This window comes from Sphaeramia orbicularis, chromosome 9 (assembly GCF_902148855.1).
Source record: "Sphaeramia orbicularis chromosome 9, fSphaOr1.1, whole genome shotgun sequence".
In the NCBI taxonomy this organism is placed as follows: domain Eukaryota; kingdom Metazoa; phylum Chordata; class Actinopteri; order Kurtiformes; family Apogonidae; genus Sphaeramia; species Sphaeramia orbicularis.
Window position 1 is genome coordinate 178,627 of NC_043965.1, and position 14,226 is coordinate 192,852.

General features: G+C 41.2%; 1 pseudogene; it reads left to right on the plus strand.

The window, feature by feature from the left end:
• The window catches only part of LOC115425787 (disabled homolog 2-interacting protein-like), a 39,655-nt pseudogene that overhangs the window by 9,401 nt on the left and 16,028 nt on the right, over nt 1-14,226 (plus strand).

Genomic DNA, 14,226 nt, shown 5'->3' on the forward strand with positions numbered 1-14,226 from the left:
ATCATGAGAATAAAGTTATAGTTTTAAAAAAATCATAATTTAACGAAAATAGTGTTATACATTTATGAGATTAAAGTAGTAATATTTTGAAAATAAATTTGCTATAGTGCGATTAAAAAGTCATGATTTAGACATTGTTAGCCTTAAGTCAGTGTAGTAGTTTGCTCCAAATCTCTTCGGTTCTTACGACAAAAAAAACTCAAACGTGTGCTAAGTGTCTTCAAAGTCATTTGACTAATGCTAATGTATTGATGGTGGGCGGGGCTAATAGGCTCAGTATTTGATGGGTGGGGCTAATAGGCTCAGTATTTGTCCTTTGTGCGTAAACCCCAAATGAAAGTAGAACCTCACAGAATGTTCCACTTCTACATTATCAGACCAGTGGGTACAACTTTATTCTCATAAATTATGATAATTTTCCACCTGTTTTGAAATTATAATGGTTTTCTCGTAATATCACGACTTTATTCTCAAAATATGATGACTTTAATCTCATAAACGTATGACATTGTTTTCGTATAATTAGTTTTTTTAAAACTACGACTTTATTCTCGTAGTGACTAGTGTGTTTATTTTCTTAAACCCTTAAAGACCCACTTTTTTCATTCATGGAGAAAAGTCTGTATTTGTCATTATTTAATCAGGGTTCCAACAGGGTTTTTAAAAAGCCTTACAAATCTTGAATTCACAGATGTGCATTAAATATCTTTAAAAAGTCTGTAAAAGGTCTTAGATTTGATCTGGTTGGTCTTCAGTTCTGTTTCCATGAACATGTTGTGTTTAAATGTATCTGTTAAATGTACAAACTGTAATGAAACTAACTTTAGTCGATTCAGTTCCACCTGTTCCAACCCAACAATTTATATTGAAATTAGGAACCAATTATCATTAACTTTGCACCCGTTGAGAAACAACTCAGAATGATGGGAATCAAGGTGTTGGAGTAAATAAATATATTTTCCTGAATTCTATAAATCACAAATTTCTGCCAGTATGGACGTGAACTGAACATTAAATTCAGTTCTAGAAAGTCTCAAAAAGTCTTAAATTTAAGTTGTATAAACCAGTTTGAACGCTGTTGGAGTTTATTCTGTTGTTGTTTAACTGGTTCTGATCCACTTCAGACCATACTGGACTGAATGTGGACCCTGGACTGACATGAGTTTGACAACCCTGGTCTAAAGGATGTGTTCAATGAGACTTGGAAATCTGAAAATGTCCCTGTTCCCTTCAGAGCTCCTGAGCAGTAACCCTGTGGTTTCCATAGAGGTCCCTCTGGTCTCCACAGGTCCAGACTCTGTCCACAGGTCCAGACTCTGTCCACAGGTCCAGACCCTGTCCACAGGTCCAGACCCTGTCCACAGGTCCAGACTCTGTCCACAGGTCCACACTCTGTACATACTAAAGCCAGTGTCTCTGTCCTCTGCAGGGCTTCCTGTCCCGCAGGTTCAAACAGTCCCTTCGGAGAACTCACTCTCAGCCTAAACTATGTCGTCACAGCAGCGTGAAGACCGAGCCCACCGCTGCCGCCGCTGCCACAGACACCAGGTAACACCTTACCCATAATGCCCCTGGTGTCACAGTTACTAACACAGCACCTTTACAAACATGACTGACTCCTGACAGACCATGGAACACAACGAGGTCCACAGGGACAGAACCTTTAACCCTTACAGACCCAAACGTCCACCTTTAACCCTTAAAGACCCAAATGTCCGCCTTTAACCCTTAAAGACCCAGACATCCACATTTAACCCTTACAGACCCAAACGTCCACCTTTAACCCTTAAAGACCCAAACGTCCACCTTTAACCCTTAAAGACCCAGACATCCCATTTAACCCTTAAAGACCCAAAAGTCCGCCTTTATTCCTCAAAGATCCAAACATCCGCCTTTAACCTTTAAAGACCCAAACGTCCACCTTTAACCCTTAAAGACCCAAACGTCCACCTTTAACCCATTATTAGCAGAACATTGGTATTATATATTATATACACAAATATTTATAAATCAGTAAGGGACCTAAAGTGGGTCCTTGTGGAACACCATGAAAATTGCTAAAATTATGTTGTTATACAGTAGAACATAGAACAACAACCAAAACCAAAACGCTGGCTTGAATGAGGGTGTTCAGTGTTTTTTGTGTGCGCTGAAGGATAGTGTGATGCAGTTTGCACCGTCACCACTAGATGTCACTAAATCTCCCACAGATGCTGTGAACAGCTGGGTTCAACATGGAATAGCTGAAGCATGGACCCGCTGACCGTCCTTAAAACCTCTGTAACCTAAATCTACTCATGTTCTAATCTACAGCAAAATGGGATCACACATTTTCTGCTACACACAGACACACAGTGACACTGGAATGGAGGGGGGGTGTGGGGGGTGGAGGAGAAAGGAGGAGGAGGAGAGGAAGTAGGGCAGCTTCACTGCAGGGGAGGGGCCTCTGCTGACAGAGAGAGAGGGCGAGAGACATAGACACAAACAGAGGGAGAGAGGAGCTGTAGCTGCTGATGCTACTCGGCTTCAGCGTTAAGCTAACAGACAGACAGACAGAAAATCAGACAGACAGATAAACAGACAGACAGACAGGTCTTCATCCTTCGACCGAACAGCATCAGCATCAGCAGGTTTTCATCTTTCTTCTTCTCTGATCCTCCTCCTCCTCTTCCTCCTCCTGTTTGCTGCTGAAGGAGAACATGGATCCATAACCCCCCCCCCTCCTCCTCCTCCTCTTCCTCCCCCTCCATCCTCAGCATTCACACAGAATGCTCGGTGAGTATCCTGCACCGATCCTCTGCACGCATTAACTGCCTTTGTCCTCCGACTGTCTCTATATGTGCATTTGTGTGTGTGTGTGTGTGTGTGTGCACACGGTGGCGTCTTCTACCTGATTTGCATGACCATGCATGCTGCGTCTGTGTGTGTGTGTTAGCTGCATTCAGTCTGCACAGTTAGCCTGTTAGCATGTGGCTAACCCCAGACACACGCTGTTAGCCAACATGTTTAACTAAATAAGGTTTGGCAACAGTGCACACACACACACACACAGGAGACTTAGAGGTGTAAGCAGCTAGAACTAAGCAGCTCGTTAAGATAATGAACACAGATAACGAGCTAACAGGAGTTCTGCTCATGGCCTTTGTGACTGACAGAGAACCCTGCAGAGGTCAGAGGTCACTGATGCCCCCCCCCCATCATTTTAGGCACATTAAAGGTGGACTTGTTTATCTGCGAGGGAAGTTTCCCACCTGAGGTCAGAGCAACCATATTATGTAAGACACAAGAAGTGTCCATATCTGTACTTGTGTGTGTGTAAAGCCCAGTTCAGACCACAGATTCACACCCAGATCAACACAAACTCACACATTCCTGTCCTACAACGTCCTGAAAAGTGTAGAGACGTATCGCTATCGTTTCCACGGCGATGACTGGTGGTAGTTTTCTTCTAAATTTCCTGCTTTGTGCATCTGGGTCTGGTTTGTAGCATTGACAGGTTGGGTGTGTGATATTTAGTGACATCTAGTGGTGGCGTTAGAGACAGTCTGATCCTGTCCTTTTCCTGTGTCCACTACAGTGGACACTGAAAACGTCCTTCATTACAGTTGGTGTTTATGTCCTATTTGGGCTTTTTTAGTTCACGAGATAATAACTCACTGGGAGGAGGTGACGGGAATGAACCTGAACACTGGACTGTCTGCTGTAACAGACTATATTTAGTCGCTGTAGAAGCATAGTCATTTATGACATTCTATTACTGTAGCTCTGTAAATCGTACACACTAGACAATTAAAATATGAATAAGAGCAGAATGAGTTACTTCTACTGATGAAATGTCAAAGGAATCCCATCGTCGATACAAAAAAGAAAGAAAGACAGATTATTGTGTGTTCCAGTTGCTCTGTACAAGTATAAAACATGTAGCAGGAAAGAAATTGTCAATACAGCAATAATACTGTAATAATAATAATAATAATATGTACATGCATCTCAAGCTCTTACTGTACAGCTCTAATAATATATATATATACCAAAGCAGGGTTCCCACGGGGTATTAAAAATTCTTAAAAGTCTTCAATTTACAAATCTGTATTTAATATCCTAAAAAAGTCTTTAAAATGTATTAAATTTGATCTGGTAGGTCTTCAGTTCTGTTTCAATAAACTGTGTTTAAATGTGTCTGTTAAATGTTAAAACTGTAAAGAAACTAACCTTATTCAATTCAGTTCTACTCGTTCCAGCCCGACAATTTATATTGAAATTAGGAACCAATTATCGTAAACTTTTCCTCTGGTGAGAAATTATTCAGAACAATGGGAATCAAAGTGTTGGAATAAATAAATATATTTTCCTAAATTCTAGGAGTCACACATTTTGTGCCAGTATGGTTGGAAAATGGGCATTAAATTCTGTCCTAAGTAGTCTTAAAAAGGTCTTAAAAAGTCTTATTTTTAACTTGTAGGAACTTGTAGGAACCCTGCAAAAATACATATTGAAAACACTATTAGAACAGTAATTTGTACAATTTGTATGAACTGGACAAATAAGTAAAGTAAATATATATAAATAAACATGTAGAACTATTGTGTGTACTTATAATTATGTGGTAATGAGGTGGAATCAAATGTGTACATATAACTGTGTATCATCAGCATAACATCTGTATTATACATTTTATACACAAATAGATGGAAATCAGTAAAGGACCTAAAATAGTCCCTTGTGGAACACTATAAGAACTGCTATTGACCTTAGAAAAAGCTGAGTCAGTCAGGTACAAAGTTGACGTAGGTCTGGGTGAGCTCATGATCTGTACTTATCAAAATTTATCAGATGATGTAGTTTACGGAAGGATCATACACACGTCATTAAGTAAATGTATATCAGGGCTGTTGAACCTTCGCTCCTTAGTGCACATTTGTTTTAAGTTGCCCATTTCTCAGTGCAGGTGCAGTTTTATACAGATAACAGTGCACTAAACTATGGAGTTTTAGCATTAGCATCAGTAGGTAGATGCTAGTTGGGCTGTAACGGTGCTATGGACTTTTAGCGTTAGCATCAGTAGGTAGATGCTAGTCGGGCTGTAACGGTGCTATGGACTTTTAGCGTTAGCATCAGTAGGTAGATGCTAGTAGGGCTGTACGGCTGTGCACTAGTTTGTACTGAACCATTTGGGTTCAGGGTCTTCGATCCAGTACGGAGGTGAACCCAAAGAACACGTCACCTATGTGAAGAACACAAACACTGGCCCGAACCTCGAAGCAGAACCCATGTGTAATATTTGATGTCGTAGACGGACGTCCAAGCGGTCCAACCCCGTCCACATGCTGAAGGTGATCCAGCTCAGAGCAGGTTCAGGTCCAAAGACAGAGCTGAAGACCCTCTGTCTGCTCGAAGGTCTACGATTATGGAACAGTTCGCATTCCCTGTCGCTACAATCTGTGTATTATTGGTTCTTTTCATATTCAATTGAGAATCCACAATCAGAAAACAAAAAAATGACTAATTTCATTATTTATGCATAAATCAAAACTGAAAAAATTAGTTGTTTTTCATTCTTTCGATTGTTCGCACAAATTAAGAATTGTAAATAATCAAATGGACCAAATGTGTGGTTTCATGTTGACATTTCTGTTATCTGATTTGGTCTGTCCCGTTAGTTCCTGACTTGTGCTAGTTTTAGTGTCTTCTCCTTAAATCAGGGGTGGGCAATCCTGGTCCTCGAGGGCCGTTATCCTACATGTTTTAGATGTTTCCCTCTTCCAACACACCTGATTCAAATGATAAGCCTATCATCAAGCTCTGCAGAAGCCTGATAATGACCTTCAGGTGTGCTGGAAGAGGGAAACATCTAAAACATGCAGGATACTGGCCCTGGAGGACCAGGACTGCCCACCCCTGCCTTAGATTGTCTTCCATGGGCCCACTGTATCAGACTAGACTAGACTGTAAGTTTACCTATGGGATGAATAAAGTATTTATCTATCTAGCTATCTACTAAACAACAACACCTGGAAGATCCTGTCCAGTTTTTCAGTTGTCATGTCGTCCTACTTCACAGTATCGCGTTTGTTTCCTCTGAATAACACCAAATTCTCCGTTATCGCAGAATGCATTAGACAGAATACTAGCAAACCCACCGCTGTCCAGAACAACACACCAACAAGTCAGGAACTAATGGGTCAAACCAAATCAGATATCAAAAATGTCAACATGAAACCCCATATTTAGTCCATTTGATTATTTCACATTTGTAATTTGTGCGAACAATTGAAAGAATGAAAAACAACAGTTTTTTTTTTTTTTTTGATTTGTACAGAATAATTATGGATTCTCAATTGACTATGAAAAGAACAAATGATACCCAGATTCGACAAAACTAGAGCAGTGTGTCAGCATTGTTTCAGGAGGATCGGTTCTATTTCTGTGAACATGTCACATTTCATTACGCATTTAAAAAAACACCACCCAGAGGTGTTAATATTAGCACTGGAAAGAGACAAACTGTGACCCAACCACAGATCCAGCAGCGTTTAAACAGCCTTTCGCCAGCAGTTCTGATCCAGAAAATACCAGAACAAATGTTACTGGTATGTTTATAGCTTCTGATTGTATTTGTAATTTATTTATTTATTTGCACGTTTAAAGACCCACACAGTCGTATAAAAACCAGCTGTTAGTGACACTTAATTGTTCTGAACATGTTGCGTTTTTACTTCAGTAAAGTTTTTTATTTTTTATTTTTTTATTTTATGAAATTGGTTGAAAACATATCGAACTGAAGTTTTTCTGTACCATTCCACCTTAATTGTGAGCTATAGTAAGTGTGTTTCAGTGTATGTGTAGTGATCGACCTCAGTGTTTGGCGTTTGTGTGCATTAACGTGTTGGTTTGCTGCTGTTGAATGTTGAATCCAGCAGGAGATCCATTGAGTTTTCAGGTCGGTGTGAAATCGTCCAAAGCCTTTGAGTCATTGTTTTTGGACTGTTGGTGATGGATGCGTGAAGGTTTTAGAAGTTGTTCTAAGGCAGGCCTGTCAAACTCATTTTGGTTCTTGGGCCACATTTAACCCAGTTTGACCTCAACGGGGCCGGACCAGAAAAATAATGTCAGAACCCTAACCCCTAACCCACTGTTTCCCAAATTTTTTTTTAGTCCGGACCCCATTTTAACATCAAAAATTTCTGGCGATCCCAGACATTCAACACAGAGACTTTTTTCTTTTTTTTTTTGCTAAAATTAATTTGTTTTTGATCCTGTAATAGTTTTCTCTCCTCTGTTTCAAATCCAGTTTAATTTCAGAGGACATTTAGTCTATATAATGTCTATTATTGTGGACAGAGGCAGTAAATCCAGGTGTAGATTACTGCACAAAGGGAGAATTGGATTTTCCTTGGTCAGGATCTGTCCAGTCAGTCCAGCTGTGATTTACAAGGAGGACAATTAATACTGAACAAACAAGAACTGAAACTATGAATTATGAAAGAGCTGCAGCATCTGAAACTGACCACAATGAACATTTGACACAGAAACAGAACCACAGACAAACAGGAGCACGGCGCTTCAGTTTCACAACCACAGTTTGTCTGATATGGATTGGATTGGCTCTGTCAACTCAACACAGATTTTTTATTAGTAAGTTTTGTTGTTTTGTTTTATCAATTACTAGAAATTTCAGGCTACCCCATTTGAATTTCAGGCGACCCGAAGTGGGGTCCCAGCTCCGAGGTTGAAAAGCACTGCCCTAACCCTCAGTGCGTTCTATTTGATGCGGCGTGAACATCTGGGGCGCCATTAAGTGGGGGTAAACCAAAGTTCTAATAGTTTTGGATTTTTAATTATAGTTTAGTTTTATTTAGTTTTGACTTTTTTTTTCTCTAATTCAGTTCATTTTAATTCATTTTTAGAGCAGGTTTGCTGTTTTTATTAGTTTTAATTTTTTTCTAAATGCTTAGTTTTAGTTTAGTTTTAGTATTAATTGTAGTTTTGTCATCTCTTTTCTCTTCTTTTCTGTCGTCGTATTCAAATAAATCCCAGACAGGACTCTGCTGCTTTCTCCCAACTTTAGTCTCCATGTTTCCAGGTAGAGTGGGGACCAGAAGACGACTGGAAACCACAAGTGACGGACCAAAAAGTATCATATGGTGGCGCTAGCAAAAATTGCCAGAGCGAAATAAATGATTTCGTATCAGTCCGACATTGACAAAGACGAAAACGAAGGGAATTTTTTTCCATAATTTTTATTCGTTTTAGTTAGTTTTGTAAAAACACAATACAGTTTCAGTTAGTTGTCATTTTTTTTCTTTTAATTATAGTTTTTATTTATTTCAGTTAACGACAATGTTTTTTCAATTCTAGTTTTCGTCATTCCGTTAGTTTTCATTAACGATAATAACCTTGGGGTAAACATGACAGATTCATGGGGCCCAGCATTTGTGGGGGGCCATAGAGCAGTGGAAGGGGTCCAGTGGATACAGGGTCGAAGGTGTGAAAATTTTATCCAAGATCTGCTGAATAATAGAGGAATAGAACCAGGAGTTGAACGTTCAGAGAATGTTAAGTTTCACTTTCCCTTCACGCCAGCGTTATTTACGTTAGTTATGAACCGCACCCCCACGTATATAACTGCTGCCCTCCCCCCACTCCGCCAAATCAATAAGATACTGAACTTTCTAAAGGGCCTACATCGTTTAGCTTTCATACACGCGGAAATCTTATAATTGATTGATTGGTTGAAATCTTTTTTTCGAACATGTAGACGTTGAAATCAAAACAAAAACCAACCAACAAAATATCAGCAATGATACATAAAAGGTTGATAAGTAAACAAAAGAAAAAAATGAATTAATGAAATGAAATTATACATGCTCGAAAAGGAGTAGGAAGAAGTAAAACTTATATACTCCTACCCTCAATCTGTATTCCTTATGATCCCTGCATAGCAATTATTGTTTTATATGAATATCAGTGTAACAACAACATAACAATATCACACATCCTTTTTCCTATTTACACTAATAGAATTATACCCATTTACAAAGTATCATTCCAGTATCAGCACTCTCAGATATTAAAAAAACTAAAAAACAATCAAAAACACATGTACATATATAATATAAATACTTATAATATTATGTATTGTCCTATATAGTAATATAGAAATAATATATTCATATATCCATATTTAAACTAGATATTATCAACACATATGTGGTAAAGGCCCACTCTGAAAAATGTGTACAGATAACACTCCAATTCAAAATGGTGTGTATATTTACATGAGTCCTGATACGGTGTTGAAATCCCCGACTCCTTCCCTCGCTCCATGTTCATGTCTGTGTTTGAACAACTCCATTCAAGTGTGTGTGTGTGTGTGTGTGTGTGTGTGTGTGATGTAGCCTGTGTCACAAATATTTAAAGGGGAAGGATCGGTCTTACAGATCGGTTGCTTTTATAGATCCAGCTAAAATGTTGATATTGGGGCTGATATTGGATGGGTTCAAACCTTAGCCAACATGCTCAGATCCTTGAACCTGGTCCTGGTCTGTCTCCTCCACCAGTTCCCTGTGGAGAATCGTCTACATCACACGTGTCAAACATGTGACCCGGGGGCCAAATCCGGCCCGCCAAAGGGTCCAGTCCGGCCTGCGGGATGAATTTGTGAAATGCAAAATTTACACTGAAGATATTAACAATCAATGGTGTTAAAATCATTTTAATTCAGGTTCCACATACAGACACATACAGTCTGATTACAGTTACAGTTAGATTTGAAGTGGGTCAGAACCAATAAAATATTATTATAATAACCTGTAAATAATGACAACCCCAAATTTTCTCTGTTTTTCGGTGTAAAAAAGTAAAATTACATGAAAATGTTTACATTACCAAACTATACTTTTACAAAAAAATGTGAATAACCTGAAGAAATATGAACAAATGGAAATGTCTGAAGAAAAGTAAATGCAATTTGACCAATATTCTGCCTGTTACTAAATGTTCTGTACGATTGTAACGCACGTGTGTAAACAATAAACTGATAAACCGAGGCAGAATGTTGTTAAAATTGCACTTGTTTTTCTTAAGACAATTCAAGTTGTTCGTGTTATTCAGATTTTTAAGAAAACTTTGTAGATGTAAACCTGTTCATAATATAATTTTACTTTTTTGACTGTTATTATTTTGCTGGTCCGGCCCACTGCAGATCAAATTGGGCTGAATGTGGAACTGAACTGAAATGAGTTTGACAGCCCTGCTCTACATCGTTCTTCAAATGAACTGTGGTTTTGTGTCTGAGCTCGTTACTTTTCTCTTCCACGTCTTCAGTGACACCTTTTTATCGTTAAGGTGTCCTTTGAAGTCTTCTGACAGCGAACTCTTTGCCTTCCTGTGGTGCTGATCTCAGATTCCTCCCAGAATCGTATATAAAATCATACCGTATGTTTCTGAGGGAATCAAAGAAGCTCGTCTGGAGTCTCTGAACATGTCCTAAACTCAGCGTCTCTTTGGTTTATGGAGGATGTGGGTGTTGTTACGGTCGGATTCAAATACTGGAGGTGTCACTGATCTGTTTTCCATGGTCCATCGGAGCTAAACTGTACTGATATTTATATAAATGTGTTCCAAACACGAGTGTGCAATGTTGGTTTTTCCATTCAATCCCTGCTGTGCTGCTGAGTTTCTTTCTTGTGGTAGATGTCAGTGTCAGTCCCTCCATAAACATGAACATAAATCTGTGTTGTTTTGAATTTAGAATACTCGTTCCCCCTCTATCTCCTACTAAATCAGTGGTCCCCAACCTTTTTTGTACTACAGACCGGTTTCATGCATGAAACTTTACCATGGACCGGGTAGAGGTGCGGGGGTTCCAATAACATAAACCTTTGTCAGTTCAGAGCATGTGATCTGAAACACTTGCACTGTATATGAGTCAGTTCCACTGATTCTACAGTAGAATGTCAACTCACTCTAATGCAGAACCAGTGGAACCCTGGACTTGTTTCCCTGAAACTAGACGGTCCCATCTGGGACTGATGGAGACACGCAGTCCAGGTGTGTTCTGCAGATCCAGTCTACTCTGGATTCTTGTCTTGGTAACTGTCATGGCAGAAAACCTAGACACACAAAGATATGAGGTTGGAAACAGAAGGACTTTCAGGGCTTTTGTGGCGATATCTGCATATTCTGCTCTGACTTTAATCCAGAATGCACAGAGGTTTGAAGTTGTCTCAAACATGGATTGATGAGCAGGAGCAGTTTGGAGACGTTTGTATGTCACCTGTTGAGATGAACCTGGAACTGAGGCAGTCTGTGACCCTTCTGCAGTCTGTGACCCTTCTGCAGTCTGTGACCCTTCAGTCTGTGACCCTTCTGCAGTCTGAGACCCTACAGTCTGTGACCCTTCTGCAGTCTGTGACCCTTCTGCAGTCTGTGACCCTTCAGTCTGTGACCCTTCTGCAGTCTGTGACCCTTCAGTCTGTGACCCTTCTGCAGTCTGTGACCCTTCTGCAGTCTGTGACCCTTCAGTCTGTGACCCTTCTGCAGTCTGTGACCCTTCAGTCTGTGACCCTTCTGCAGTCTGAGACCCTACAGTCTGTGACCCTTCTGCAGTCTGTGACCCTTCTGCAGTCTGTGACCCTTCAGTCTGTGACCCTTCTGCAGTCTGTGACCCTTCAGTCTGTGACCCTTCTGCAGTCTGTGACCCTTCTGCAGTCTGTGACCCTTCTGCAGTCTGTGACCCTTCAGTCTGTGACCCTTCTGCAGTCTGTGACCCTTCAGTCTGTGACCCTTCTGCAGTCTGAGACCCTACAGTCTGTGACCCTTCTGCAGTCTGTGACCCTTCTGCAGTCTGTGACCCTTCAGTCTGTGACCCTTCTGCAGTCTGTGACCCTTTTACAGTCTGTGACCCTTCTACAGTCTGTGACACTTCTACAGTCTGTGACCCTTCAGTCTGTGACCCTTCTGCAGTCTGTGACCCTTCTGCAGTCTGTGACCCTTCAGTCTGTGACCCTTCTGCAGTCTGTGACCCTTCTGCAGTCTGTGACCCTTCTGCAGTCTGTGACCCTTCAGTCTGTGACCCTTCTGCAGTCTGTGACCCTTCAGTCTGTGACCCTTCTGCAGTCTGAGACCCTACAGTCTGTGACCCTTCTGCAGTCTGTGACCCTTCTGCAGTCTGTGACCCTTCTGCAGTCTGTGACCCTTCAGTCTGTGACCCTTCTGCAGTCTGTGACCCTTTTACAGTCTGTGACCCTTCTACAGTCTGTGACACTTCTACAGTCTGTGACCCTTCAGTCTGTGACCCTTCTGCAGTCTGTGACCCTTCTACAGTCTGTGACCCTTCAGTCTGTGACCCTTCTGCAGTCTGTGACCCTTCTACAGTCTGTGACCCTTCAGTCTGTGACCCTTCTGCAGTCTGTGACCCTTCAGTCTGTGACCCTTCAGTCTGTGACCCTTCTGCAGTCTGTGACCCTTCTGCAGTCTGTGACCCTTCTGCAGTCTGTGACCCTTCAGTCTGTGACCCTTCTACAGTCTGTGACCCTTCTACAGTCTGTGACACTTCTACAGTCTGTGACCCTTCTGCAGTCTGTGACCCTTCTGCAGTCTGTGACCCTTCAGTCTGTGACCCTTCTACAGTCTGTGACCCTTCTACAGTCTGTGACACTTCTACAGTCTGTGACCCTTCAGTCTGTGACCCTTCTGCAGTCTGTGACCCTTCTACAGTCTGTGACCCTTCAGTCTGTGACCCTTCTACAGTCTGTGACCCTTTTACAGTCTGTGACCCTTCTACAGTCTGTGACACTTCTACAGTCTGTGACCCTTCAGTCTGTGACCCTTCAGTCTGTGACCCTTCAGTCTGTGACCCTTATACAGTCTGTGACCCTTCTGCAGTCTGTGACCCTTCTGCAGTCTGTGACCCTTCTACAGTCTGTGACCCTTCAGTCTGTGACCCTTCTGCAGTCTGTGACCCTTCTGCAGTCTGTGACCCTTCTGCAGTCTGTGACCCTTCAGTCTGTGACCCTTCTGCAGTCTCATCGTTTCCTCGTTTCTTCTTGAAAAAGTTCTCCAGTGAATTTTTCATTTCTTTAGTTTGTGTTTCTACTGATTCATGAAACGGCACCAGAGTCCAGAGCAGTTGTGAGGCGAGGGTGGAAACGGTTGTTTTTGAAAATAAAATCTCCGCAAGACTAATGGAAAAAATTGCTTTAATATTAACCACAATTTTTTTTTCTTTGCGGCCCGGTACCAAATGATCCACAGACTGGTACCGGTCTGGGGACCGAGGGTTGGGGACCACTGTACTAAATTCTAAACTGATGTGGTTTCCTGGTGTGTCCACACATACACACACACGTTTAGGTTCAACTCTTCTTCTTCTCTTGTTCTAACATTCATCCACATCTGTTGGTCATGTGACTCTAGTTGGACTCAAAGGTCTTTCCATTACGGTTTTGGGTCAGATACCAATTTAACTATGAACAAAACACCTCTTGTAAACGCAAAAACTTTTCATCAAAAACAGGAGTTGTGTTCCTCAGGCATGTGTTCTTCAGGTGTGTGTTCCTCAGGTGTGTGTTGTGTCTCTTCAGGTGTGTGTGTTGTGTCTCTTCAGGTGTGTGTGTTGTATCTCCTCAGGTGTGTGTTGTGTCTCTTCAGGTGTGTGTGTTGTGTCTCCTCAGGTGTGTGTTGTGTCTCTTCAGGTGTGTGTGTTGTATCTCCTCAGGTGTGTGTTGTGTCTCTTCAGGTGTGTGTGTTGTATCTCCTCAGGTGTGTGATGCGGCGGCTGCGTTGCGGTAGCCAGGAGTCGTTGCTAAGCGCCGGCTGCGTATCCTCTCTGGAGCTCAGGATGGACCAATCAGTGATCATCAAACCAGTTCACTCCTCCCTGCTGGGACAGGACTACTGCTTCGAGGTGACACAGTTATTATCACACAAACACACGTCATACGTCTGAAAGTCTGAGTCTACGTTTGATTCATTCATAACATAATAACATAATAATGAACATGACATTGTTTTATGGGTGTGTTTCCATCCGATGGTTTTTATTTGCATTTTTTAACTTCAATGATGAAAAAACTCTTGGTTTTCACTCAACAGAAGTGGACGGAAGCCAAAGAGAAACTCACCTTTTAATTGACTGGTTTTATGAAAAGAAAACATTTATGGAACATTTGGATGGAAACGTATGACGGCATATTAGCACCACATCAGAAAAACAAAAACACT